This window comes from Dipodomys spectabilis, unplaced genomic scaffold (assembly GCF_019054845.1).
Source record: "Dipodomys spectabilis isolate Male_0828 unplaced genomic scaffold, ASM1905484v1 ptg000096l, whole genome shotgun sequence".
Taxonomy (NCBI): domain Eukaryota; kingdom Metazoa; phylum Chordata; class Mammalia; order Rodentia; family Heteromyidae; genus Dipodomys; species Dipodomys spectabilis.
The window spans coordinates 23966656-23991913 of record NW_024870773.1 but is presented as its reverse complement, the minus strand read 5'-3'; positions in this window follow the sequence as shown (position 1 = coordinate 23991913).

Sequence of the window (25258 nt, the reverse complement as noted above, 5' to 3'; positions counted from 1 at the left end):
CCCTTGAGGACATGGGTGGTGAGGAGCTGCTGTCTTGGGAGCAGAACTAGAGCCCTCGCTGGTTACCTAAAGCTGGTTACCTACACACACCTGAACTCTGTGACCCCCTAAACCTTGTGACCCTCACTCTTCTGCAAGTACATCTGGATGTCCCATGAGTCCTTTCTGTCGGTCCATCTGCACCCATTGCATGGGTTCTTCCCTCCTTCAGGCCTTTGTCTCAGGACAGGAACCCACAAGTCCTATCCTCCAGCATCTAGGACGCCCTCTTCTTACCCAGGGGCCACCAGAGCCTTCTCCACCCTTTAAAACACCTTCCTTTGCTTTCTGTTGCATTTAGGAAAGGAACAAAAGTCCAGTGAGCTTCATGGCTGAGTAGGATCTGTTCTCCACCAGCATGTTCTCCGCCCTTTGCCCACTCTGCCTTCCTCATTGATCCTCCTATTTCAGCCCCCAGCACCCCAGTACCTTTCCCCCCAAAGTACCTCCCTTTTCCTCCCTCTTACCGATGCAGTTCTAGCAGGTTCTCGATTACAGATAGTTCTAACGAGTTAAACTCCCTGCCATTCACACCGTGATGTCACCATTTCTCCTGGGAGTGCAGGGAAATGTTCCTCTATTAACATTTCATTCATCTGACTTGCTTTGGCTTCAGTCTGGAGATGCAGCCAACCTCAAGGCAAGACAAGTAGTTAATATTCACAGGATCTTTACATTGTCCTAAGATGTCTGATATGTTTATAACCTTGGGCATATTATGACAGAAATGGCTTGTGAGTGACATTTACAAGAAAATGTTTTCAAATCCAATAAAATTCCCTGACACAGTTATATCTAAGGCATTCTAATTAGTCATTCTTGATACTTAGACATGCAAGAATATGTTGGCTCTAACACATCCACCTATTGGCTCAGCCCCACCCCCACCCCCACCTCAATAGTCCACCAGGCTGACAGCTTGCGGTTCTGCTCCTGCTGGGTGCCCAGGGCGGTGGGGGTTTAGTGAAGAAACATTTTCCAGGTAGGAAACTGTGCAGTGAAGATGACAAAAACTTTGTTGGTGGAACAGTCCAGTAATAAAGGAAAGTAACTCATTCTTGAACCCAGGTTTGGTGATTCTCAATTCAAGAATTTCCCAACGACACAAGCTATCTTTAACTTCAGACTCATTTCAGAGTTTAAAACAAATGAAATACCATCAGTGACAAATCTATGTAGACCAGGGGAGTCTGTATAAACATTCACTTATATGAACACAAACAAAAGAGCTGTGCATCATTTAAAAAATACACTCGTAACTACAGCAATTAACATTACTGGGAGCATAGACATGTTCTGTGTGCTGGTTAAAAAAATAATGAAAAGAAAGAACTAATATTTATATAATAATTGTTTTACATCATTGAAGTCTTTGGATCCATTTTAAATTGGCTCCTTCCTTTTCAAGTGGACTTGAACAGATAATCGCATATCCCTGTCCAAAATTGGAATCTCAGTCTCACACAATGAGGGGAAAAGTAGCTCAGAATGGTAGTTTTTGTAGGAGGTGTTGAAGAAGCAAAGAGAGCTTAGTTGATTGGTTCTGGTTCAAGTGAAAAGTCCAGCCCCAGGGCTGCTGTACTAAATCCCACCAGGTGTGTGAAAAAGGATTAATTCTCCCCTGGGAACATCACTTTTGGGGTAGGGGTCTGGGGGAGGGAGTGTTGCATCTCTTTGCCTGTAGCTGTGAAGCTTTCAATTTTCCAAAACCCTGCACACAACATTTTCATTTACTCCGAGACTAAATCAGTTTGAGGCTAAACATATTTTAAAATGTCAGCCTACTTATTTGGTCCATGGGATGAGAAATGCAAGATTCTCAGAAAATGCCATGTTTGGTTTGGATTTTGTCCTGGAATGTAGAATGGAACAAATGTGAAATCCTCCCGGGGTGCTATGAAGATTAAAAGAGAAAGTGGAGTGAACACACTTGGTAAGCCTGATAGGCTATATTTTACCACACTTCCTGGTTGCTATTGTTTATCATCACTGTCCTTATTAGCATTACTTGGGTGCATGGCAACAAACAGATTAAATTTAGAAGATAGGGAATTTGAAAAAAAATAAAGCGTATCTCAGAACATCCAAAGGGAGGAACTTTGCACAATTCCCTTGGCTGAAAAATAGTAAAACAAAAATACTGTTTTTCCCTAGAATGGACCTTCTTGGAGGGCCCAAACCTGAAGAGACCCAATAAGAAGTGTTCTCAACTCAGAACTGCCTCTGATGCAAGAATGGCCAGGGATCCAGGTGGGTGGCTGAGCAGAGACTTCTTTTTTTCCAGGTGGGTGGTTGCGCAGAGACTTCTTTTTTTCCCCCCTTTCCCTCTAGGATCTATTTTGGGACAATCCCAAGAGGAAAACTTGTCCAGGTACCCACATCTGCTGCCAACATCACTTAACCTTGATGAAGGTGTCAGGGGTGTATGACATCTTGTAGGACCTATTGAGGCAGAATGATCAAAGTCATCCAGGAAGAAGCTGAAGAGGATTTCACTAAATTTATGACCATGTGGGTTCTATTATCTGGAGCAACAGGATGTTTTGTGTTCAGCTCCCCAGATATTGGAATGCCAGTACTGGGGCAAGAACTCTTGGCTAAGGTGCTTTGTGCTCAGCTTAGCTTTAGTATTTATTTACTTGCAAGCCTTGGCTTTTTTGCTCAAGGCTGCTACTCTACTCTTTGAGCCTCAGTTCCAGTTCTGACTTTTGATGGTTAATTGGAGATAAGAGTCTTATAGATTTGTCAGCCCAGACTGACTTCAAATTGTGATCCTCAGATCTCAGCCTCTTGAGGAGCTAGGATTACAGTCATGAGTCACTAGTATCCAGTGATATATATTTTTTGATGCAAGAGGAAGAAAAGGCAATCATCTTGTGTGGGTATGGACTGGAATTCCTTTTCCATCTTTTCTATGACTTGAAGTAGTTTCAATTATGAATTGTAAATCTCTGAAGCTTGGCAGTAAACCAAATTAATACCATTTTCTCTTCATTAATACAGGACTTTCTCCATTCAGCTGCAAGAGAATCTATTTATTGGAACAGCAAGGACAGATTACAGCATACTGTCTGCCATGAAAGTTCACAAGGGACTGAAAATCTCTTCTGCTAGCTTGTGTTCACCAAACTATTGAGAATACTCTCCTCCTGTGGCTGGGTTTCGACTTTCTAAAACCAGAGGACAATGGCTCATGATCACCACCAGCAACTGAGAGAAGCCATAAGCAGAATATCACAACCAGAGTTAGGAAAATGGGTGAAGTTCATGTATTTGGTGTTGGGAAAGACTTTTTAATCAGTAAAATCAGCAAAGTTAATCAGGGGAGAGGTGAGTTAGTAAAGCAGAGTGGATCCACAAACAAGTGATTTCTTTTCTTGCTCCATTTGTTCCTTATTTATTATTATTTTTTTCTCATATGACAAGTAAAGATTGTATATACTCAGGGGTGTACAGCACAATGGTTTGATACCTGTATGTATTGTGGAATGGTTAAGACAAGTGAATTAACATTCTACTTCACCTTTTTACTTCTTTATGGTGAGAATACCAATACTCAAATACTGCAAAGTTCTAACTTCTCAGGGCATAGAAAAACCTTATTAACTGCACTGAATGTTTGATTTTAAGCATACTTTCTAGGCATTTTCTCTTGTACATTGTAGTGAATGTGAGTTTCTACACTGGAAGAATCCATGTCCTTCCCTACTAGAAAGCTATTTTTATGTCAAACTTGGAAATGTAGGGAATCTCCACTTTGATGCAGGGAATTTTAGCCTGGAAAACCATAGACTATGCATGATGTTGCAGACTTCACTGGACCATTGATAAAGAGGCAGGGAGTGTGTAATAACCCATGCAAACAGAACACAGAAGGCTCCTAACAGGCCTGAGGAGACGTAGATCCAGAAGTAAACAGAGTTACATAGTCATCCACATCCAAGTTGCCCGCCATCTCTCAGTGAGCTTGCCAACAAATGTAACTCTTTGTGTCCCAAAACACTTTGTGTCTCAGTGACATAGAGAGTTCTAACGAATTCCTTGTTTATTAACTTTGGATGGAAGTAGGCAAGGCAGTCCCGTGTACATACAACAAATGACATTCTCATTTGAAGGGATCTTAATTTTCATTGGAAAACTCAGCATTACACACATGAAGAAACAAAAACAAGCAAACAAAACATGATATATAGAGTTTTGTGGGTATCTAGATACCTGCCATCCGTAGCAACAACTACCATGAAGAAAACTGAAAGTGCCATGTCAAAGACACAGGTCTCACAATCAGTTGCAATGTTCTAGTGTAAATTAGTGACCTTTCACTTAAGAAGTTAGGGGGACGATGGAGACAAAACACTCTCTGAGAAAGGAGAAAGCAGCCATCAGACCCTTAACTTCTAGGTAGTTAGGTGACTGTGTGTGTTTAAGAAACTCCAGAAAGGACGGTCAGGTTCTGGGGATGAAATGCCTTGTCCTGCCTACGAATGACAACTGTCATGAAAACACTGGAGAACTCCTGTCTGAGGTCTTTTTTTTTGCTTTTTGGTCTTTTGAAGACTAGCTGAAGCAATGATCTCAGGATACAGCAATGTGAGCTTCAAAGACACAGATATAGACACATCCCACTTTCTCTCCTTGCTGAGACCATACTGCCAGAGCTCATTCAGGGCGAGATGAGTCCTTTTACCTTCTGCATCTTCTTTATCTACTCCCCTGGCACCAGCCCCAAGCCAAACAAGAAGAGGAAGAAGGCAGGTTTCTTAATAGGAAAAGATGAAACGACTTTCAAGGAAAGATTTAGAGAAACTCATTCTTGGGGGAGACTTTGACTACCCCTTGGTCTCTGAAATTTTTATTTTGTCTGTATCCAAACTTCTCAGACTAAGATGTGGAGTTTTCACAAAGGGCATTTAAATTTTATGCTCCAGGCATCCACTAGGAGTTCACAGTTTTATGGGAAATACTCCACTGGTATTTTATTCTGGCAACCAAGAAAGTTGAATTATGAATACTTGTTTATGGAAAAGCATCTTTCCTGCTTGGCTAATAGGAGCATCTTTTTTTTTTGTTCTGATCAATGTCAGCAGCCAACCCATAAAAAGTAACAATATATAAAAAGTGTCATAGATTTGGCTCCAGTAACTTAATTAATTTAGTCCATTTGGGAGTAGATGACAAGGCCTTTTTTCTTCATAAACCTTCATTGATCCTCTTAAAATAGCGCTGACACAAGGGGAAGTAATTCAAATTGATGGTAGATAAAGTTGTAGTTCAGGTCAAGATTTCTGAAAGGAGCCAGGCTCTCCTCAGCATTAAGCCACTCCAGTTTAATGATGCTCCTCTGTATTAAGAGTAAACAAATTCAGGTGTTGCCTTTTATTGGAAAATTAACATCATGAGGGTAAAGTTTTCAAAACATTTTTTTTTTAGTCTGCTTGATACAGGTAAACTGTTAACCTCGAGCTTCCTTAGCTGAGATGGTAAGGGCTGAAACTTGAGCTTGAACACAGCTGATGCATTGTACTCATAAATTGAAGCAAATACTTGAAGATATTTTTAATGAAAAACAATATAAAATAGTAAAAAATAAAAGAAGAATGATGGCAGAAAACACAAGAGCTAGGCCTTTCGGGGTTAGAGATGTTCAATGAAACCTAAGGAGCAGTTCTAAAATAGTTTCTGAATTAGCCACTTCGTTGTTTCTCTGCAGGAAGTAAGGCTGCCCCCACACTGCTCTGGCTCCCAAAACTCCCACTAGCTCTGATGTAGAAGAGTTCATGGCTTGAGTCTTGGTCCCCACAGTTGGCTTTATGCCCAAGCAGGTCCACGGAAGAAGTGGGTTTTGTGACTAGAAGTCAGCTAACAAATATTCCCAGGCTCTCCTCATCTTACCTCTACCCCACCCACTCTAAGACCTCATTGTAGTTTACACATCCATTTAAATATAATTTCATTATTATACTTGATTAAATTGGCATTTCTTATCATCTAATAAATTGTCATTTTTATTAGAATCACCCCCAGGTCTCTGCCTAGTACCCAGTGTATATAATTATGAGTCCTACCTAAATTGATTGGTCTGAAACCCCAGATGGTCTTTGTAAATAATTCAGTCGATGTTTCTGAAACATAGGATATCTCTCTTTTTGATAAATATAAGCACAATCCTATTGTTATATCTCAGAAATTAACAATGATAACTTGATGGATTCAATATGTACTTCAAAAGGGTTTAAATTCTCTGATTGCAAGTATATGTGTATGCAGGTACAAAGGAGGTAAATACCTATACCTATACACACACACACACACACACACACACATACACATGTAATACCTATACCTATACACACACACACACACACACACACATACACATGTATATATATATATATATATATATATATGTATCTGGTTGGTTTTTAAAACTCAGAATCCAGCATATTCCCAACATTATATTTGGTTAATAAGTCTGCCCTTTGAAGTTTCTTCAATCCACAGGTTCTGTCTCCCTTTTTTTTTTATGCTACCTTTGTGGGGTTTTTTTAGCTTGTAATTAACTAGATTCCTTATTTTGCAGCATTTTCCACACTTGATTTTAATGATTGTTTATCCATGATATCTTTTATCCCTTTCTGTGTTCCTGTAAGCTGGTAAATAAATTCGAACTCATCTGGTCCAAAACATTTGCCACTAGTGTATGTTGATACTGAGCACTTCCAAGACCAATGAAGTGATTTCTAAATTGTATTTAACTTAAATTAATGCAAATTTTAAAACCAACACTCTATTTAGTTATTGGAAGGCTTTCAAGTATGATTAGAACTGTGATTGGAACAGCTGTGGTATGTGAATCCATTTTTTTTAACTGTATATTTTACAAAATCTAAATATAGATTGTTTTTCCAATGAAAAGTTTCCCAGCCAAAGTGAGATATATACTGTAAGTATAAACCACACAGGATTTCAGAGAAAGAGCATGAGGAGTAGAGAAAACAGGACATCCGTGTTTTTTGCATTGGTTATATTATGAAATTATATTTAGGTATGTTGTGTTAAGTAAAATATAACTAGTTTAGTTACTTTCTTGTTACCTTTTTAATGCTGTTAATAGAAAATTAGGTTCCTCTCTGGCCTACATTATATTTCTACTAAACAGCACAGATTCAGATTGAATGGGGAGGAAGAACCATTTATGTCTGGGAGGGCCTGCGTGCCTCAGATCAAGGACCACAGTAGCCACAAGATGTCCAGTGAGTTGCTTTTAGAATTGCAATAATTGTGCCATCAATCTAGAACTGACAAGTTTTCTATCCATCACTTTCTCTCATAATTTTTTTCGCTACCTTTTCACAAGAAGCAAATGCAAGAAACACCAATGGTAGTATTGTAAAATTAGAAAGCAGACCGAAATATAAGATGGTTAAACGAGATTTAAATAATAACTCTGCCCAATTGAATGAGACTTCCAAGTTGCTAATTAATATGAGAATGATAAGTTCTTTCGAGATGTCTTACACTTCCCAACAAGTTAAGACTTGAAATTATTGGAAATGTCTGCTCATTATCTAGATTCACATTCGATGGGTTGAATCCACAGGCTCACTCTGGAGCCAGTAATGGGGAGAGTTTGCATCTGGCTTGTCACTAGATGTAGTTAATAGTGAGCTTCTCCCACCTAGAGTTTTGGCACTAGTGGGAATATAGCTGCTGTACTCAATGAAAAGATGGGTATAATGACACTTGTATTTAAACTACTCAAGTACTGGTAACTTTAATAAACAGTTTTCCCCCTCCACCTCACATAGATGTAGTATCATGGATTTTAAAAATAAGGGATCTGTATTACTATCTGGGACGAGATCTCTATTTGGGGATTTAAACTACCTTTTTTTTTTCACATTAGGACCTGCAGCATCATCACAGCAGAGAAATCTGTGTGATTCTGCTTAGCCAAAGTATTCTCAAGCTTGTTAGACCATGCACTTTTGTCATTTTTATTTTAATACCATTTTCACACCCCCATCTTTAGGAAATGTACATTTAATGTATAACGCGATAGCTTAAGAGAAATGCAGATAAAGCTCTGTGGGATGTATATCTATATGGGAGTCAAAGCCCGCTTCACAGAAATATCTAGCTGAGCTCATTCATTCTTTGTGGAGAAATGTCAGTTCTATAATCTGTTAATACGTTTTTTTAACAGTAACTAGAAAGTAATCTACTATAGGGAAAAAGTAAGCTTCATAATCCTTTGTGTACCTATATATGAATATAGATATATAACTATAGTTGTATGTACAAATATATCTACACATACATATATACGTATACATATCTATTTCAATTATAAACAGTAAGTGTATATAACTACACATATAATGACATTCATTGGTTTATATTAATGCTTATCCAATGTTGTCACTGTATTTGAGTTTGGTACCCTGGTATTGTATATATGTTTATCCAAAATAAGGAAGGGAAGGAGAACAAAAGAATGATGAGACACAAGACAAGGCGGGGAACCAATGACTAGTGATATTCACAAGACAATGCGTTAGAAATGATCTGTCCAACTTGGGGGCGGGGGGAGGGGAAGGGAAAATAGAAGAAAAAAAAGGGAAAGGGTAACAAGTTTGACAAGAAATGTACTTATTATCTTACTTATGTAACTGTAACACCTCTGTACATCACCTTGACAATAAAAATCTGTTGTGGCTGGCTTAGTATAAACAGATTTCAAATTTTCCAGAAGAATTCCTTTAAACTTATCCTTAATTTTGCAAACTATAAAAGAGCCATTTGTTTTTGCTTCTACTCAGAGTCAGAGCTATAATCTTAATATCTGCAAAGTATTATTACCAATTCTGAGGTAGAGCAGCTATATAGAATGAGGGCCACTCATTCATATCAGCTGCTAATTGAATAAACTAAAATGTCATCCAAAAATATCATGTCCTAGATGGTGACAGATATTAAGTTACATTGGAACAGATGGCGCAAATGTGCCTATAAATGGATGGGAAATAGATTCAGGAGCCTTTCTATTATTTTGTCACTCTAATTCAAAGTACACCTGTGCAGGGTTTTTTTTTTTCTCCCTCTGAGTCATTTATTCCTCTCCAGAAACAAACATAATGTGCAAATGTGTGCTCTCAACACACATCTTCAAATTTTAAGTAGAGAACAAAGGGATTCCACAAGGGGATTGAAAGGGATTTGGGCAATTCAGAGGCAAACAATGTTCGCAAAGCATCATGGACAGACAGAATTGACTACATAATCTCTTGTGCCCAATGCCACAAATGGAATTATGGGTGTCTGTGTCAGGACCAGACCATCGAGATGTTGACAGCAGATCATAGAATCAAATTCATGTCACCATCTTGTTGCTGCCTGTGTTGTCTTCCTTCTTGCTTGTTCCCAAACATGTGACACAGAGGAAGCTGAACAGTAAAGAAAACTTCAGGTGACCTCATGGGAAGCAATACATGTGTTCCATGAACCATGATGCCAACCAGATGGTTCAGCAAAGGAGACTTCAGAGAAGCGCCCCACCTTTTCATGGCCCAAACACCTGCTTTGTGTATTCTTCATTGTAAACACCTTTTGGTTGTAACAATAATCCAGGTGTTTCCATCTATCTACTCCTTTTATTTTAAAAAAAAGTCATATATAAAGCCAGGCTTTATAATTACAGGCTCAAGCTCGTAATTCTACCTACTCAGGAGGCTGAGATCTGAGGATCTTGGTTTGACAACAGCCTGGGCAGGGACACCTGGTCTTCATACTTTTACCACCAATTAATCAACGAAAACGCCAGTAGTGAGACTTTGGCTCAAGTGATAGAATAGGCCCTGAGTTCAAACCCAGGACTGGCATCAAAAATTTTATTTACTGAAAAGTTTTTTCATTTGCATATACAAAAGCTATCCAAGACAACACTTTTATGACAAGCTCCTAAGGACACAGTGGTCATGGGCAGCTTCTCCTGTTTAATCCTCTGGCATTACAGGAGCCAAACTTGTCTAATAATCTTTTTGCAAGTACAGGAGTAAGCCACATCCCACTGGGGACAGTGGGGATTTCAGTCAGAAGAAAAAAATAAAAAACAAGGGCAAGGGAGGGGTTGACTGGAGAGTCTTAGATATTTTCTTTCACTTTGGAAAAAAAAAAGACTTCCCATCCTACAAGAGAAAAAAGCCTTCATTGTTTTGCTCCCCATAGCAGGGGATCGTAAACTGAGGCAGCCAGAGGCGTGATATCGGGGAGGTCAAGTCACTGACTCACCCCAGAAGCGTGGAAACAGAGTCAGGGACTGAGGGACTGCAGGAGAGGGTCCTTCCTGAGGAGGAAATCAAGGAGGAAGTAATCCCTCAGTACACACTACTTATTTGTGCGTGAAGGGTGCTGTCACCAAATGGCTCATTTCATAGCAGTTGCACATCACCACTTGAACGTGTGAATGAGCCTTGTTTGTCTCTGTGCCCCCTCCCCCTCCTCATAGCCACCATGCCCTGCCTAGAAGGCAGGGGGCCAGCGGAGGGTCAAAGAGGAAACTAGGAGGTCACAAAACACAGTCAGTGGCCATGCTTTCCCTGCGCCTGATGAAAACATGCTCTCCCCACGGAGACGTTCACGCCTCCCCGTGGAGGTCAGGGGGCTTAGGCTTAGCAGGATGTGGTGAGCTACGCCAAGTGTTGGAGTGTGATGCTCAGAATTGGATCCAGACCGCTCAGCCAAGTCCTGGCTATGAGCTGGCTCTGGATCCCCCCTGATTCTGAATAGCCTTCAGAACTCTAGGCCTGGTGCAAAGTAAAAACCAAACAACAACAACAACAACAAAAAGCCCCCTGGATAAAAATGACCAAGAAGTCCTAGACGAGAAGGCATTCAATAACCCAGTAATGGGACTCTTCTATAGGATCCTGTTTGAACAGACCCAGGTGGTCTGATCAGGACGTCAGCCTTCGGTACTGGCTGAGACTGCTTAGAGGATTGGGCCATGATGTAGGCATGAAAGAAGAGCTAGAATATAGACAGGAAAACAGGGCTGTGTTTGGTTCTCTAATAGATCCCAAAGGAATAAAAGAAAGGACAGCTGTTTCTATGGAAACCATCTAAATGAAGACTGCTTGCAGAAAGAAGCTATCATTGAGAAGTCACTACTGCCAGGGACCAGTGGCTCCATGGCCACCTACTTGGGAAACTGAGAGGACTGTAGTTCAAGGCCAGCATGGGTGGAAATGTCTACAAGAGTCTGTCTCCATGGAAGGACCACTGAACATGGTGGTTTCCAAGGTGCAACTCTGGGAAGTCTGAAGTAGGTGACTCAGGCCCACATCAGCCAGTGAAAAACAGATTGAGGATGTCGTTGAATGAAAGAGTACCACCTCAGGAAGCACAAGGCCCCATGTGAAACATATAAAAGGAAAGTAGGGTGTGAGGCTTTAGCTCAATGACAGAGTACTAACCTAGCATTACTTAGGTGCTGGATTTCATCCCCAGCACCACAAATAAACAGATGAATAAACAAAGAAAAAGAGGAATATAGGTTTTATTTCCCCCTTCCTCTAATGAGAAAAGTGCAGTAGAAATACAGACCATCTTTGTTCCTGCTCACTAGCCAAAGCTAAGGAAGGAGATTATGTCCATGTGCAGGCTGCTATAGTTGAAAAATCAGTAGATAATGGACTTTAGGTCTCCTAAAAAGAAAGCAAAATACCATTGACTTCAGTTGGAAATCTTAACTTCTGATTTAAGTTCACAGTGCATTTGGGTGGTACTGTTGGGTGCCATGTTAATATTTTTACCCTCACTCCATACAATAAAATTCCTTAGTGACTAGGCAGTGGTCACTGTTTTTTATTTCTGTACCCTGTGTCTTGTCTATAAGTTTGTACGATTTGAGGAAGGGAAGGGGAAATCACAGAACCAGTGAGACAAAGGGTAAATCAATTTAATAGTGACACTCACTAGACACTATGTTGGAAATGAACTTGACAACTTTGGGGGAGGGGCTCGGGAGGGAAAAAGGTGGGGGAAATAAGGGCAGGGGTAACTGTTCAAAAAGAAATGCCCTCAGTAGCTGAGTTCTGTAACTGTAGCCCCTCTGTAAATCACTTTTAGAATAAAATTTAACTTTAAATACAAAGAATTTATTTGCATATGTGTAAAGACACTTATGGTGATTTAAGGAGTGAAACTAAGAGAAGGTTCTAGAACATGATTGCTTTCTTTTCCCTTACAAGGTGGTCCATGTGCCCTCACACATCTCCACATCAACCTGATTTTCGGGGTCAGCTTGTACGCCCCCTGAAAATGTTTACCCAGAATCTTCCGCCTGTAACTTCTCAAAACTGTCATAAATTTCCTTGCCACAATGTGAAAGTACATCCTTTCATCTATTCTAAACCTACTCTGTTCACACTTCAAAGACAACCCCTACAGTTCAAATATTTTGGGATTTGGCTACCAGGACCACAGTCATGTTAGCAGCGCTTTTCGTGAATTTATAAACTTTGATCATTCTTTTACCTCAGCCTTCATCTTCATCCAAACAAAAGAGGCCTCGTGTTTCAGCCAGTTTTAGAGAGAAGATGTTCCCATTTTTTCTCTCCCATCCTTTCAATACTGTCATCATTCACCCCTCTGTCTATTGACTAAGGGTAGAAATAAAACATATACATGGTGGTTGTATACAGAGTTAAGAGCGTGAAGAGATTGCTATATTGTTAAATACCAGGTTAGTTAGTTCTAAGTATTATTTACCCTTTTCTCTTAAACTAGTAACATGTTTGACTAATGAATGTGTAGTTCAAGCTCATGATTCTTACCATTTTAAGAGCACAGTTTGTAACGTCATGGTTTAAGATTTTTTTCCCCACTTATTTGTACTAAGGGTATGGATTATATTTTCTACTCATTTTTGAAAGCAAAATTAATTACCGATAACTTGCAATGGTTCATGCTCATTTATTCTTCCTAGTGAAGTAAAAAAAAATACATTCACAATCACACGTATAGAAATGCTATTTATTTTTTAACCTCTAGGTAAAGACTGCTTACTAAAAACCATAGTGCCAGACACTACAAGAGATGGAAAAGAACATTGACAAAACGTAAAGTGGTAATGTTATCTGCTTCAAGATCCTATTATAGACCTGCACAACAGTAACCAAAGCTCCACAGGCCTGTATTCTTACTTGTTTACGTAGACTTACCACCACAGACATGTAACCATGAGCAGAAAAATCACTTCTCCCTTTAGCCAATATTATTATTCTTAAAAACATTAAAGACCTGGAAAAGTCTAATTAAATACTGATCATTGGCAATGTAGTGTAAAATAGCTACTCTCAGCCTCACATATAATGCATACATTTCTCCTAATCATAGATATGAAGAAAAAACATTACAAATTAAGATTCTCACATACTTTGAGACTGTTACTTACTATCCAAGGGTATAGAAGCAAATATCAAGACATTTGTTCTAAATATTCAATATGTGAAATAACAAAAACATCCAGAGACACGTGCAAAATGTAGTGTTGAAGTTGTGAGTTCAGATTTGAGTGACTCATTAATATATCTACTATTTCCTGTTTGTCCAAATCTTGATAGCCAAAAATGAGAATTGAATTTAAAATAATTAAACATGCTGTCATCTTTTCTATACTCTATTATCATACTTATTTCCATCTGGACCTAAAGGAAACAAGAACACTAAAATATACAATAGAATTCAGACGCAAAGAGGCATGATTAGAAGGTATACTACATGTATCAATGCAATTTTACAGGAACTATAGATCTAGAACATAATAAGAAAAATTACTTGGATAAAGGGTTCATTCGTTCTCTCACTCATTCATCAAGTATTTTTTAATATCTATAGAAAGTCATTGGGTGTAAAGTTGATTTTGACCTCATAAAGTTCATGTCTAGCAGAGCAGAGAGAAATAACAACAATGTATAACAAAGTGCTAACGGTAGTATATTTTCTATTTTTTAAAAAATCATGTTACTACAAAAAGTATGTTTATTCAAAGTTTCTAAGGTCAATTCATAGTACTAAAAAAAGTAAATTGCAAAAATCATTTTACATGGGCTGGGAAGGTGGCTCAGTGGTAGAGCGCTTGCCTTGCATGCATGAGGCCCGGGGTTCGATCCTCAGCACCATATAAGCAAACAGAAAAAAGCCAGAAGTGGCGCTGTGGCTCAAGTGGTAGAGTGCTAGCCTTGAGTTGAATAGCTGAGGAACAGCGCCCAGGCCCTGAGTTCAGGCCTCACGACTGGACCCCCCCAAAAAATCATTTTACAAACAAGGAGTATGTGCTTAAGTAGCTACTCAACAATCCCAACTCCAAGAAACATTCAAATATTTAGTGAATGATAAATATAGGAAACAATTAAAGGATGTCTTAAGATGTTCTTTTTAACCCAGTCAATAAATGCTGAGAACTTGTAAAATATCTATGGTTAATGGACTAAAAAACAAAAATAAAGAGAATAATTAATTTGACGTGGAAGAAAAACAAGTAACTAAAATGTGAAGGGAGAGGCTAGACACTAACAACTGCTAGAACCGTGCCCATTTTTTTTCTGAACAAGTTATTTTTAACTGTTCCAGTGGTTTTGTTGGAACAAATAACTTTTGGGGCGTATAGGTGGTACAGGAAGGGGACATTGAAAGGAAATGATATTTCCTGTTGTAAATTCAGGCAGTCTATAGTTTGACAGCAAGCTATGGTTGGAGTTGGGGAAACTATATCTAAACAGTTACCTCTCTTGTATTACCACTGTTTTCTAGGACATTATCCCCAAATCCCTGAACAGAAAGATCAAAATAGTCAAGATATTAGTCACATAAACAGTCCATTTCGAGAATGTGTGCAATCTGTTATTTGGCACACACAAAAACTAAAACAAAGACAATGCATCCGGATGCCCTTTAAAAGTTCTCACACAATTATTGTTATATTGTGTAGATATCATATCAAAAAGCATTAAATTCATTAGGGAAAAGCCTAGTGAGAAAGAATCTTAGGAAATTTTCTTTAGAAATCCTTTATATATTTTTGAACATATGAAAGAAGAGCTTTGGGGAATATCATTGGAAATTGGAACTCAAAGTACATCACAGAATTCATAAGAATGAACTAGTTTTATAGATTTTTTTTTAACTCCTGGAGTATTAGCTTTCCTTTTCTAACCTGATAGACATTCATTGTTTTGTCATGTCTGGTATTTTGCCTTCCTCTAGTGTTGTAACACGAAACAGGACAGGCATAAAACCTTCAGCCAACTATGATACCATTTTGTGTCACAATTTTGCAATTTGTACATAGTCATGTATCAAAGTCTTAAAATCTTAATCAAAGTCTTAAAAAATGAACATGAGGCTTAAAGACATAAAATGCAATAGTAATTACATTAAGGTAAAATTACATAGTGTATTTGTGTGATTCAATATGAAGAAAGAGAACAATCTATGCACTGCATTTTATCTAACCAATTCTCTTTACTGACTTACTGAAGTCATTTACTGGGTATCGGTGGTAAGTGAATGTAGATTTGGGGAAATATCCCTGCTTTATTCACTCTAGATCTTGTAGGGCTCGCAGTGAGAGAATTTATTCTCAGTACTTTGTTCTTAATGTCTAAAGCTAGGTTTTAATTTTTCATAGCCCTTTCCTCTAATAGCAACCCTTTGCTTCATCTAATAATCTATGAGAGAATGTATAACTTGCTCAAATGTTCACGGAACAACAAGTATTGTCAGAATTGTTGGGGAGGTAGCCATACCTCAGTTCCGCTGTGGTAGCTTCTTAAGGAATTAATTCCTGCAAATCTGTCTTATGTTATGACCCTTACCTACACAGCTATATAAAAGAGAGAAGTCAATAAATCATGACTATCTGAAGCTGGATTTCATGTCACTGAATCTGTTTCACAATTAGCATGGGCCTTATTCATGTATTATTCTTAATATTTTAGAACCAATTATATCCATCAACTTCTACAACTGACACAATTCATCTGCGGTGCCGACTGATTCAAATAGCATGGCAAATCTGTAGGCTTCTTTGCTTAAGAACTTCCCAAAGCAATTACTTTTATAAATCTATTTATTCCCACAGGATATCCCAAGTCATCTTCCACGGCCGTGTGCTGCTTGTACCTCTCTCCTTGTCAGGTCCACACATCTTCACCACGTGTTACTGATTTCATAAGGCAGACAGCAACAGAAAAAGTAGTGGACTGTCTAAAGCCGAATCAAACAGCCACACTACCCCCAAAGCTGAACCTCAGAGACAAAGCAAACTTAGTCTACTTCCCTCCCTCTCATCGGTCCCCTCACTCCCGCAATTCCTTCTCAAGAATGGTTTCCGTAACTGATAAGAAGTGTAGATTTATGTCAATAACCCTACGCTTGTGTTATGCTTCTAGTATTAACTATTGTCAGCACTGTTTCCTTATTATGGCCAGTGTTACCATCATTGTTTTACTATTTTTAAGGTACTGTTGCTAGTGACATTCAGTGACTCTCAAAATGACTTGAGTGTTACTATCACAACTACATTCTTTGAAGATACATTTGCTAGAAACCTAAATACAAAAATATGTTGGAATAAAAAAGATTCACTAAACTCAGCGTATAGCCAAGTATCCAACTCTGGAACAAGCAGCTATGGGTCAGGTCCTTGTGAGTTAAGAACGTACTAGATGCTTTATGTGACAGATACTATCAGAGGCAGTGCTCTGGAAGAAATGTAGATGGATGTACAGAATATGTGAAGAGAAGTGAAAGATGGGTAGGTAGGTACGTGGATAAAAACAGATGAATAGTTGGTAAATAGAAAGCCAATGGCTATAAATAGATAAAAGAACAGGATAGATAAAAATATCTCTGACCAAAAGTAGCACAGATAAGCATAAAAAATAGAGTAAGTATTGGGAAAAAATTCCTTATTGAGGAGCATAGAAAATAAAAGTGTAATAAAGGTTCAGTTTGAAAGAAAACAAGTGTAATGATATCCTTTAATTTTCATTAAATAAGAGAAAGATACATGTCAGTTTTCTAGAGGACTTTCCCAGATTTAAATAGAAGAGGAAACTCTTGGTAATTTTCAGATAATTTGCTCAATGAAACTCAGTCATTCTATGCGAAGACAGAAGGAAAACCCCACCCTCAGCTACAAAATGGAGTGTATTAAATGTACTAAAATCATTAGAGTGGAGCTGATTATCCAGATTGATGCTTCCAAGCCTACAAGCACTTCTCAATGGTAGACAACTACAATGCCCGTGAGCTGTAGCCCAGGATTGCTGATGCCCATGAGTCTGTCTTTTCTACAGGCACAACTTCCAACTACCTGCAGCAGAAAGAGCAGACATGTCTTCCAAGGCAGGCAAGGACTGGAAACCAGAGAAGAGGCTGTGTGCTGGCCGTGGGGTGTGTGGGGTGCATGGTGTGCCTAAACACTCGAAGGCCCTGTGTGACTTTTGTTGCTTTAATACCAGTCTGTTTTCTAGGTCATCCCAAACTACATTGTATAAGCTACATTTAGATCACAGGACTTCCCTTGGTAAGTCTGACAGCAAAAAAGGGATTAATGTGTTAGGAAGCTTTCTGTAGAGGCTGTTGCAGTATCTTCTACTCTCCTTCTTCCTCCTCTTCCTCTTCTTTTTCCTCCTTTCTTCTTTCTTCTTCTCATCTCCACATCCTCATTCTCCTCTTCCTTCTCTCCGCCACTCTGTCTCTCTTTTTGTTTCTCTGTGTGTCTGTCTGTCTCTGTCTCGCTCATTTGTTGTGTTATTTATTTTGAGACAGGATTTCACTATGCAGCCCAGTATGGCCTTGAACTCGTGATAAAACTGCCACCTCTTCCTGGGTGCTGGAATTATAGGTATGAGTCATTACACCTGACTCATCTATGATTCTTAACTCAAAAAATAAAAGATTCTGAGTTTGAAGAGAAGAGGGGGGAAATTCAGACAAGAATCCAATGTATATTCTATAAAATTACAGTGAGGGAAGAGGTGGGTAAGGAGAGGATGAGTGAGAGTGTGGCAAGGAGTGACATTGAGCAAGATATGTTGCATTCATCACCTGCTTTGGTAAATGGAAGTTCCTTTGCACAACAACAGAAAATAATTTAAAAATTAAATAGATTCTGAGGAGCAGTAACTAGCCTTAAATTTAGTAGTGATTACACAGATGCACAGATGCCTACATGTATGTACATCATATCCATGAGAGTGTTCACACAAGAGAGGTGTGCTCTCTGTCTGTCTCTGCCTTTCACCCTATCTGTTTCTATCTCTCTTTGTCTCTGTGTTTGTCTCTGTGTCTGTCTCTCTCTCACACACACACCATACATACACACACACTACTTCTATAATTTGATCCTTGAAACAGACAAGGTAGGATCATGTTAGCTGGTGCTGTTGATTCTTTCTGATACTCTACACTGATTCTAGAGATATATTTGTACCATCCCAGTATTCACACACATATCCATGAAGCTCACTGAGCCTGGAAATCTGACTTGGAAGAAATGAGACCTGCTATGAAAAATCCAAGTTTAATAATTGCTTATATTGACTACATAATAAAATGATGACCAATGTAAGTTTAAATAAAATCTCATTAAAACAAAGTGGCCTCTATTTCTTTTCAATTTTTAACATGGCACCAAGTTCACATTCCATTACTATAACAAAATATTCTAGGCCAAGAAAAGAGTTTTCTTTAGTCCTTGGTTCTGGAAGTCAAAGAGCATGACACTGACACCAGTCTAACCTCTGAGGGCCTGGGTTTCTTCCATACATAGTGGAAAAGCAGGAGACCAGGCAGGTGTAGACAGGTGAGAGCTCATGGTATGGCAGGAAGCAAGAAAGGTAGCCATGGCCGACCAAATCTGTATGCAACAACCCACTTTTACAATATTAAGTGTACCTCTTTCAAGTTAAAAAAAATCTTCCTACCTTCCTGACCCCAATACCTCTGAAAGCCTCCATCATTCTCCCACACTATTACTTTGGGGCTCAAGCCTCAGCATGACTTCTGGTAGTGTCAAACCATTGTAGATAGTTACTAGAGATGTCAAAATTCCATACGTGGCTCCAGATCTGTTTCTATTGGTGCTGTTGGAGTAGATGACAAGAGCAGATGGGATTGGAAAGTCTTTCTGGTCCTGGTTCTAACTTAGAGTTTGAACTTTAGTATCCATTACTTTATTTCTCTTGTAATTCCCCACATCTATTCAGCCATCAGACCCAAACATCTGATTTTTCTTATGCCTTCCTCTCTGTCCTTATGCACATCACTGGGGCTCAGAACACACGGGTGTGTCTTGTCTGCTGACTGGCCCTGACACATCAGAGTTCTACACACACACACACACACACACACACACATTCTTTGCACAGGATCAGACGAGCTTCCCTTTAAGAATTGAATTCACTCAGTTGAAAATTTCTGACAAGGAACTAAGAGCAACGAAGTTGCCAAACAATCCAATAGATAAATACAAAATAGCCACTCCTCCTAACACATTTTAGAGAATGATCTCTTAGAGCTTTCCACTAGACCATGGAGAAATTCCAAATTCCTCGGTTTAGTCATCAAAGCCTTCACAATTGGGTCTCTGTTAAGCATCTTTCTCCCCAGCCAACATCCTGGGAACCCTCGGCCTTGCTCAACCACCCTCAAGGCTGCACAACCTGATTTTCTTGTTTTCTTCTCCCTCTAATTTACCCAAACCCTGCTTCATGCTCAAGGGCCATACGCAATGTGTTTTCTATCATCTGACACCTATCACAGCTCAGCTGTAGCTTCTTCATAAGATTAAAATCTTTTTATTAGAAAAATTGTTTTATTAGAAAAAAATTTTATATGAAAGAATGACTCATGTTGAATGGAAAGAGAGTTAGAACACCCAGGAAAACACATACATCTTCTCCTATAATCCACCAATAGCCCAAAGGAAACATATTATGAGCCATGTATGAAACTTTTTCCTCATCAGGACCTATCCACCAACTAGTTTACTTATTATTCATTTTGTGAATCTTTTTTTAAGATTTATTTATTTTTTTATTATTGTGAAAATACCATGCAGAGGGGTTACAATTACATGGGCAAGATAGTGAGTACATTTCTTATCAAGCATTGTTGCCTCCTCCTTTGTTTCTCCATACCATCTCTTCCCCTCTCCAACCCCCACCCCCACACCCTCTTACCACCCCCCTACCAACCCTACCCCTCGAAAGTTGTAAAGTTCGTTTTTCAACATAACGACTTGTACATCTCATTGTTGCCATGGGTCCACCTGTATCCCTATTTATCGTATGTAGTTCCGATTAGCTTGAAATATACATTTGGCTCAGAGTGTCTTCATTGCCAACAAGGTAAAAATCCAGACTCAGTGTTAGTGAATTGTGTTTCCTCCTTGCAGAACTGCTGCTGATCTCACAGACTCTACATCTGTGGGTTTGCTGTTCTTGGGCTGTGGAAGGTTCTGACTATTGAGAAGATGAATACTTTGCCAAGACATTTATGTGATTGGTGAGTTTGGGTGCAATGTTCTGTGGTGTTGATAGATAAATGACAGGAAGGGAGGTAGAAGATTAGATAGATCATAGATAGACAGACAGACAGACAGATAAATAGATATTGTCAAAGATTTCCAATGAAAATATAGTCTGCCAATTTAGCCTGTACCTCTCAAAGTATCTCTAAATTTATAACAATCCTCCCATGCATAGGTTTATTTCCACTCAGAGCCTAAAGAAGTTGCCAGCTGGGCCTTCAATAAGCTGATCTCATTTTCTGGGTTCCAATCTGAAGTGGCAGGCCTTCATCTGATCCCTTCTCCAATAAATGACTGTCGATTATTAACAAATAATTCTGCCAAGAGTTGAAAAATGACTTCATTTTAAAGGTTAAAAAATAATACTGCATTGTCAGATTGAAAGAACTCTCAAGAGAAACTGGAAACTATTGTTGTCTAAAAGATTACTGTATTACTATTTCTATACTTTGACAATTAATTTCATCTCCCTTCCTCCCTTATTTGTTCTATGGCTTCCTTTTCTCTTAGATGGTATACTCAAATGAAATGAATGATTCCTTCAAAGTTTCAATGATGTGTATAGAAAGAGTGATCATGTTTTCCTCAAAAGCCACTGAGAAGGATACACACTTACCTTAAAACCAGCCATTATTAGAAATAATTGTGTAGCTTCCCTTCTACATTACATTCTGCCCTACAGTGACATAATATTAAGTCCCTCAATAATGAAACACTTTTCTTGGGTAAAATTGAGTTTGATTTAAAAAAAATGATCCACTAGAAGTCCAAGCTGTGTAAAATACTCAAAGATTTACACCATAGTTAGAGAAAATTTAATAATCTTTCAAGAAAATCTTTAAAAGACATAGTTTTGTCAAGTGATATACTTAATTTTATTATGTATTATATAAAAGTTTTTGTTTTGGTAGAATAGTTTGATTTTTAAAAATCTTTTTATTCTTTGTGGCTCTCATTCAGGCTACTCTCTAGACTATTCAATTATGACTTTGAAAATGGAAAATTAACAACGAAATCCCCCTCCCAGAAAAACAGTTCTCTATTCAGAAAGAACTTCAAGATGAGTTCATTGAATCCTCTGAATAAAGGGTGTAGACAGACACCTGAGACAGAACCTAGAGGAGGAGCTGGCATGTGAAATAGTGCAGTCAAGGCCATTGCTTTCCATATAGCCCCTAGGCCTGTGTGTATGGGAGGGTGTATGTGTCGGGGGGGGGGGGGGGGCGCGGAAGGAGGAAGAAGAAAAGGCCCATGAAGCTCGTCAGAGAGTTTGTCATCTGATGAGAACCCGAACACGATGCCAGATGATAGATACCTATGGGTTTGATGACTTTCAATGAAGCCCCACCTATGGGTGCCAACTATATTTTCTCACTTATAGGATCTCTTTTACCACAATACAAATTGCTGACCTAAGCATCATGACTTTCAAAGAAGTTGCCCAAAATGAGGGCACATGTTCAAAGCAGGGAAAAATACAGGTGTTGTACTTGGAGTCTCCACAGTCTCTGGAGCTGGCTATGTGAGTGTCTAGACTGTTCACATTGGATCCCGAACTAATGGATAGTCGGAGGCTCTTCTCTGGGACATGGTTGGCCCTGTGCACTCATGGGCTTCCCTTTACAGTTGTTTAAAGGTTTTAATTAGTAGCTCTGTTCTACCCCCAGATTTCAGTGACGTATAACAAAGTTGGTTCTACCTATCAATGTTATTTTCCTGGTAGTAAATAAGATCAGAAATCATGACTCTCCATTCCACACTTGCTTCTCCTCTGTTCCCGATGCCTTCTGCCTGTACTGCCCACACCCACCCTGTTCTCACACAAGTCTCTCTCCCTTCTATGCATCTCATACACAAAGATACCAACTCTGTTCTTCAGTTCTCTCTGACTGACCCTGCCCCCTCTCTGGATTTCGATGTAGTCCATTATCTTCTTCTATTAAGCCATACACAAAGATTTAGCCATCCACCTGTTTTTATCACATCACAATATGAAGTAAGAAATATTCTAGAGCAGATAAACCTGAGAACAGAGCAGAATAAAGAAATATGACAGCAGGACAGAAAATAGAGGTAGCATGTACTCCAAGCCCGGTCATGTTATCAACAAGAGAACTCAAACTTGGGAATTCTGTGTTCAGGCCAGGTCATTCAGAAAGATAGCTAAAAAGGAGGGGTTATCTTTGATGACAAGAACTTAATTTTCTTGCTTCTCAGATTAGGGGCTACGTTGATTGTGTGCAGTCCATTTACAAGCAAATACACTCACTTTGTTTTATAAAGTGAATATTATCTGCCAACCACAATTATTTCCCAAATCATTCAAAATTAAAGATTTTGGGTGAAGCCCCATCCTTAAATATACAGTGTGATCAACTCCCTGGAGAGAGAAAATGAAATGAAGAATGGCATTCTCATATGTATGAGGATTCAGCACCAGGCTTGGTGCCTAGGTAAAGATCATATTCAGCCATCCACCCCTACAGAATAGCACTGATGCAGAACTAGTCACACTAGGGAGTAACTCCAAGGAAGTGACAAAGATCCAACAGACTCCACTGGCAGTGAGCAAGCTGGGCACAAAGATGGAGAGGGTAGAACAGCAGATGCACAGAGCTAGAGTGACTGCCCAAGAGATCCAACAAAGCTCAGCAATGGCCCATGTCGCCACTGTCCTACATCACTGTAAAGCCAGTTCATCACCTGAGCCTAAGAGGAGAGGGGTGGAGATGCTGCACGCCTGGTGCTCACCATTGTTTCCCTTGCTCTAATCTGGAAGTGTTTGCTGTGAGTCCAAAATACTATGGGAATATTTTCCTCAGTGATGGGCAAAACTTGTAAGGAGTTGGGCTGCCATTGATATGTGAGACTCCAAATAGTCCAATGGGAATCCATTTTTGATATTTGAGTTAATACAAGTAAAACTGTTTTTAAAGAATTGAGCTCATCAAAAATTAAAATCACAAGGGAAGCATGACTCAAAGAATAGAATATTTGTCTGCCTAGAGGGTAGGAAGTCTTGAGTTGAAACCTAAATAATATCATCATCATCATCATTACTATTATAAAGAAGGAAGAACAAGAAGAAGGAGGAGGAGAAGGAGAGGAGAAGAGAGGGGAAGGAGGTAGAGAAAGGAAAAGATGGAGCAGCAAATCACTGCAATTATTCGCGCTACATTTGATTAGCCACCTCTTGGGACATCCTGTAGGAGAAAGGCTTCTGATTTTGGAGTCAATAATGTTTTTATCCTTGCTTGTATTCTGAGTCTTCATGAGTCTTCACAGAACTTACCATGAACTATTTTGTTCTGAAAAGTAAAGTCTATCTCATACTTTAGAATATAAAATTCCTTCTCTAGAGTCCAAGATAGGATCAACATTTACCTCTGCCAACCATGACTTGATGATTTAAAATCTATGAATCTTTCTTTTTTTTCATTTTTCTTTCCTTCCTTCTTTCTCTTTCTTTCTTTCTTTCTTTCTTTCTTTCTTTCTTTCTTTCTTTCTTTCTTTCTTTCTTTCTTTCTTTCTTTCTTTCTTCCTTCCTTCCTTCCTTCCTTCCTTCCTTCCTTCCTTCTTTCTTTCTTTCTTTCTTTCTTTCTTTCTTTCTTTCTTTCTTTCTTTCTTTCTTTCTTCCTTCCTTCCTTCCTTCCTTCCTTCCTTCCTTCCTTCCTTCCTTCCTTTCTTTCTTTCTTTTTCTTTCATTCTATATTTGTATCTATCTATCTATCATGTACTAGAGTGGTTGAAATGCCACTTTTCAGCTTCCTTTGCATTTTCTAGTTACATAATTTTTCAGTAAAGTTGACATTCTTTTTGATTGTCTCTGAAATTAGTTTTTTTCTGTATGTGTCATATCAGCTAGGCTTACTTTTTTCTCTCAATTTTTAAAAATATGTATTAGCACATTATTCCATGAGCTCCTTTTTTTCTTAGAGGAAAATAAATCAAAGGAAAAAAAGTAATGATATGGGAACTGTCATTTATTTAAAATCACTCAGTGGAGCACCTTAATTAGAGCCCTTACAGTTATAGTGTCTAACTTATTATGTTTCTGAGTTCATGACAACCGTAAAAACCATTTATAGCAACATAAAAATCAACTTTTGAGTTGTCTTAGATAAACCTGACAGATTGGAAAGCTCCTTTGAAAACCATAATAGGAACTTCAGAGAGGTGATGAGTTGAAATATTTTAATAACATCTTGCTGGTACTCCATGTTGCTGGCATAATTACAGTTCATCATATGCTGAGTTACTAATATTATGATTTATTAATTTGTGATTCTTCTATAAAAGTGTCTACTTTTATTTTCCCTTCCCACCTTCTGTTTCCCTTAGCAGAAATCCCTACCAGAAAAATGTACACCTTTGTGTTGGTTCAATGAAGACACTGAAATCTCACATAGTTTAATTTTTTTTAAAAGAATGGCTTTTCAAAAGAATCAGAAAAAAGAGTAAATTTCAATCTTCTTTTTCAAGTCTTAGAAAAAATATATGCTTTCTTTTTCTCTGATGACTAGAATTTAAAAAGAAGAAAGGCTCGTGCCAATTACTTCGGAGTTACTTTTATATCTGATGATAATACTCGTATTTTGGAAGAGCAGCAGGTTTGGC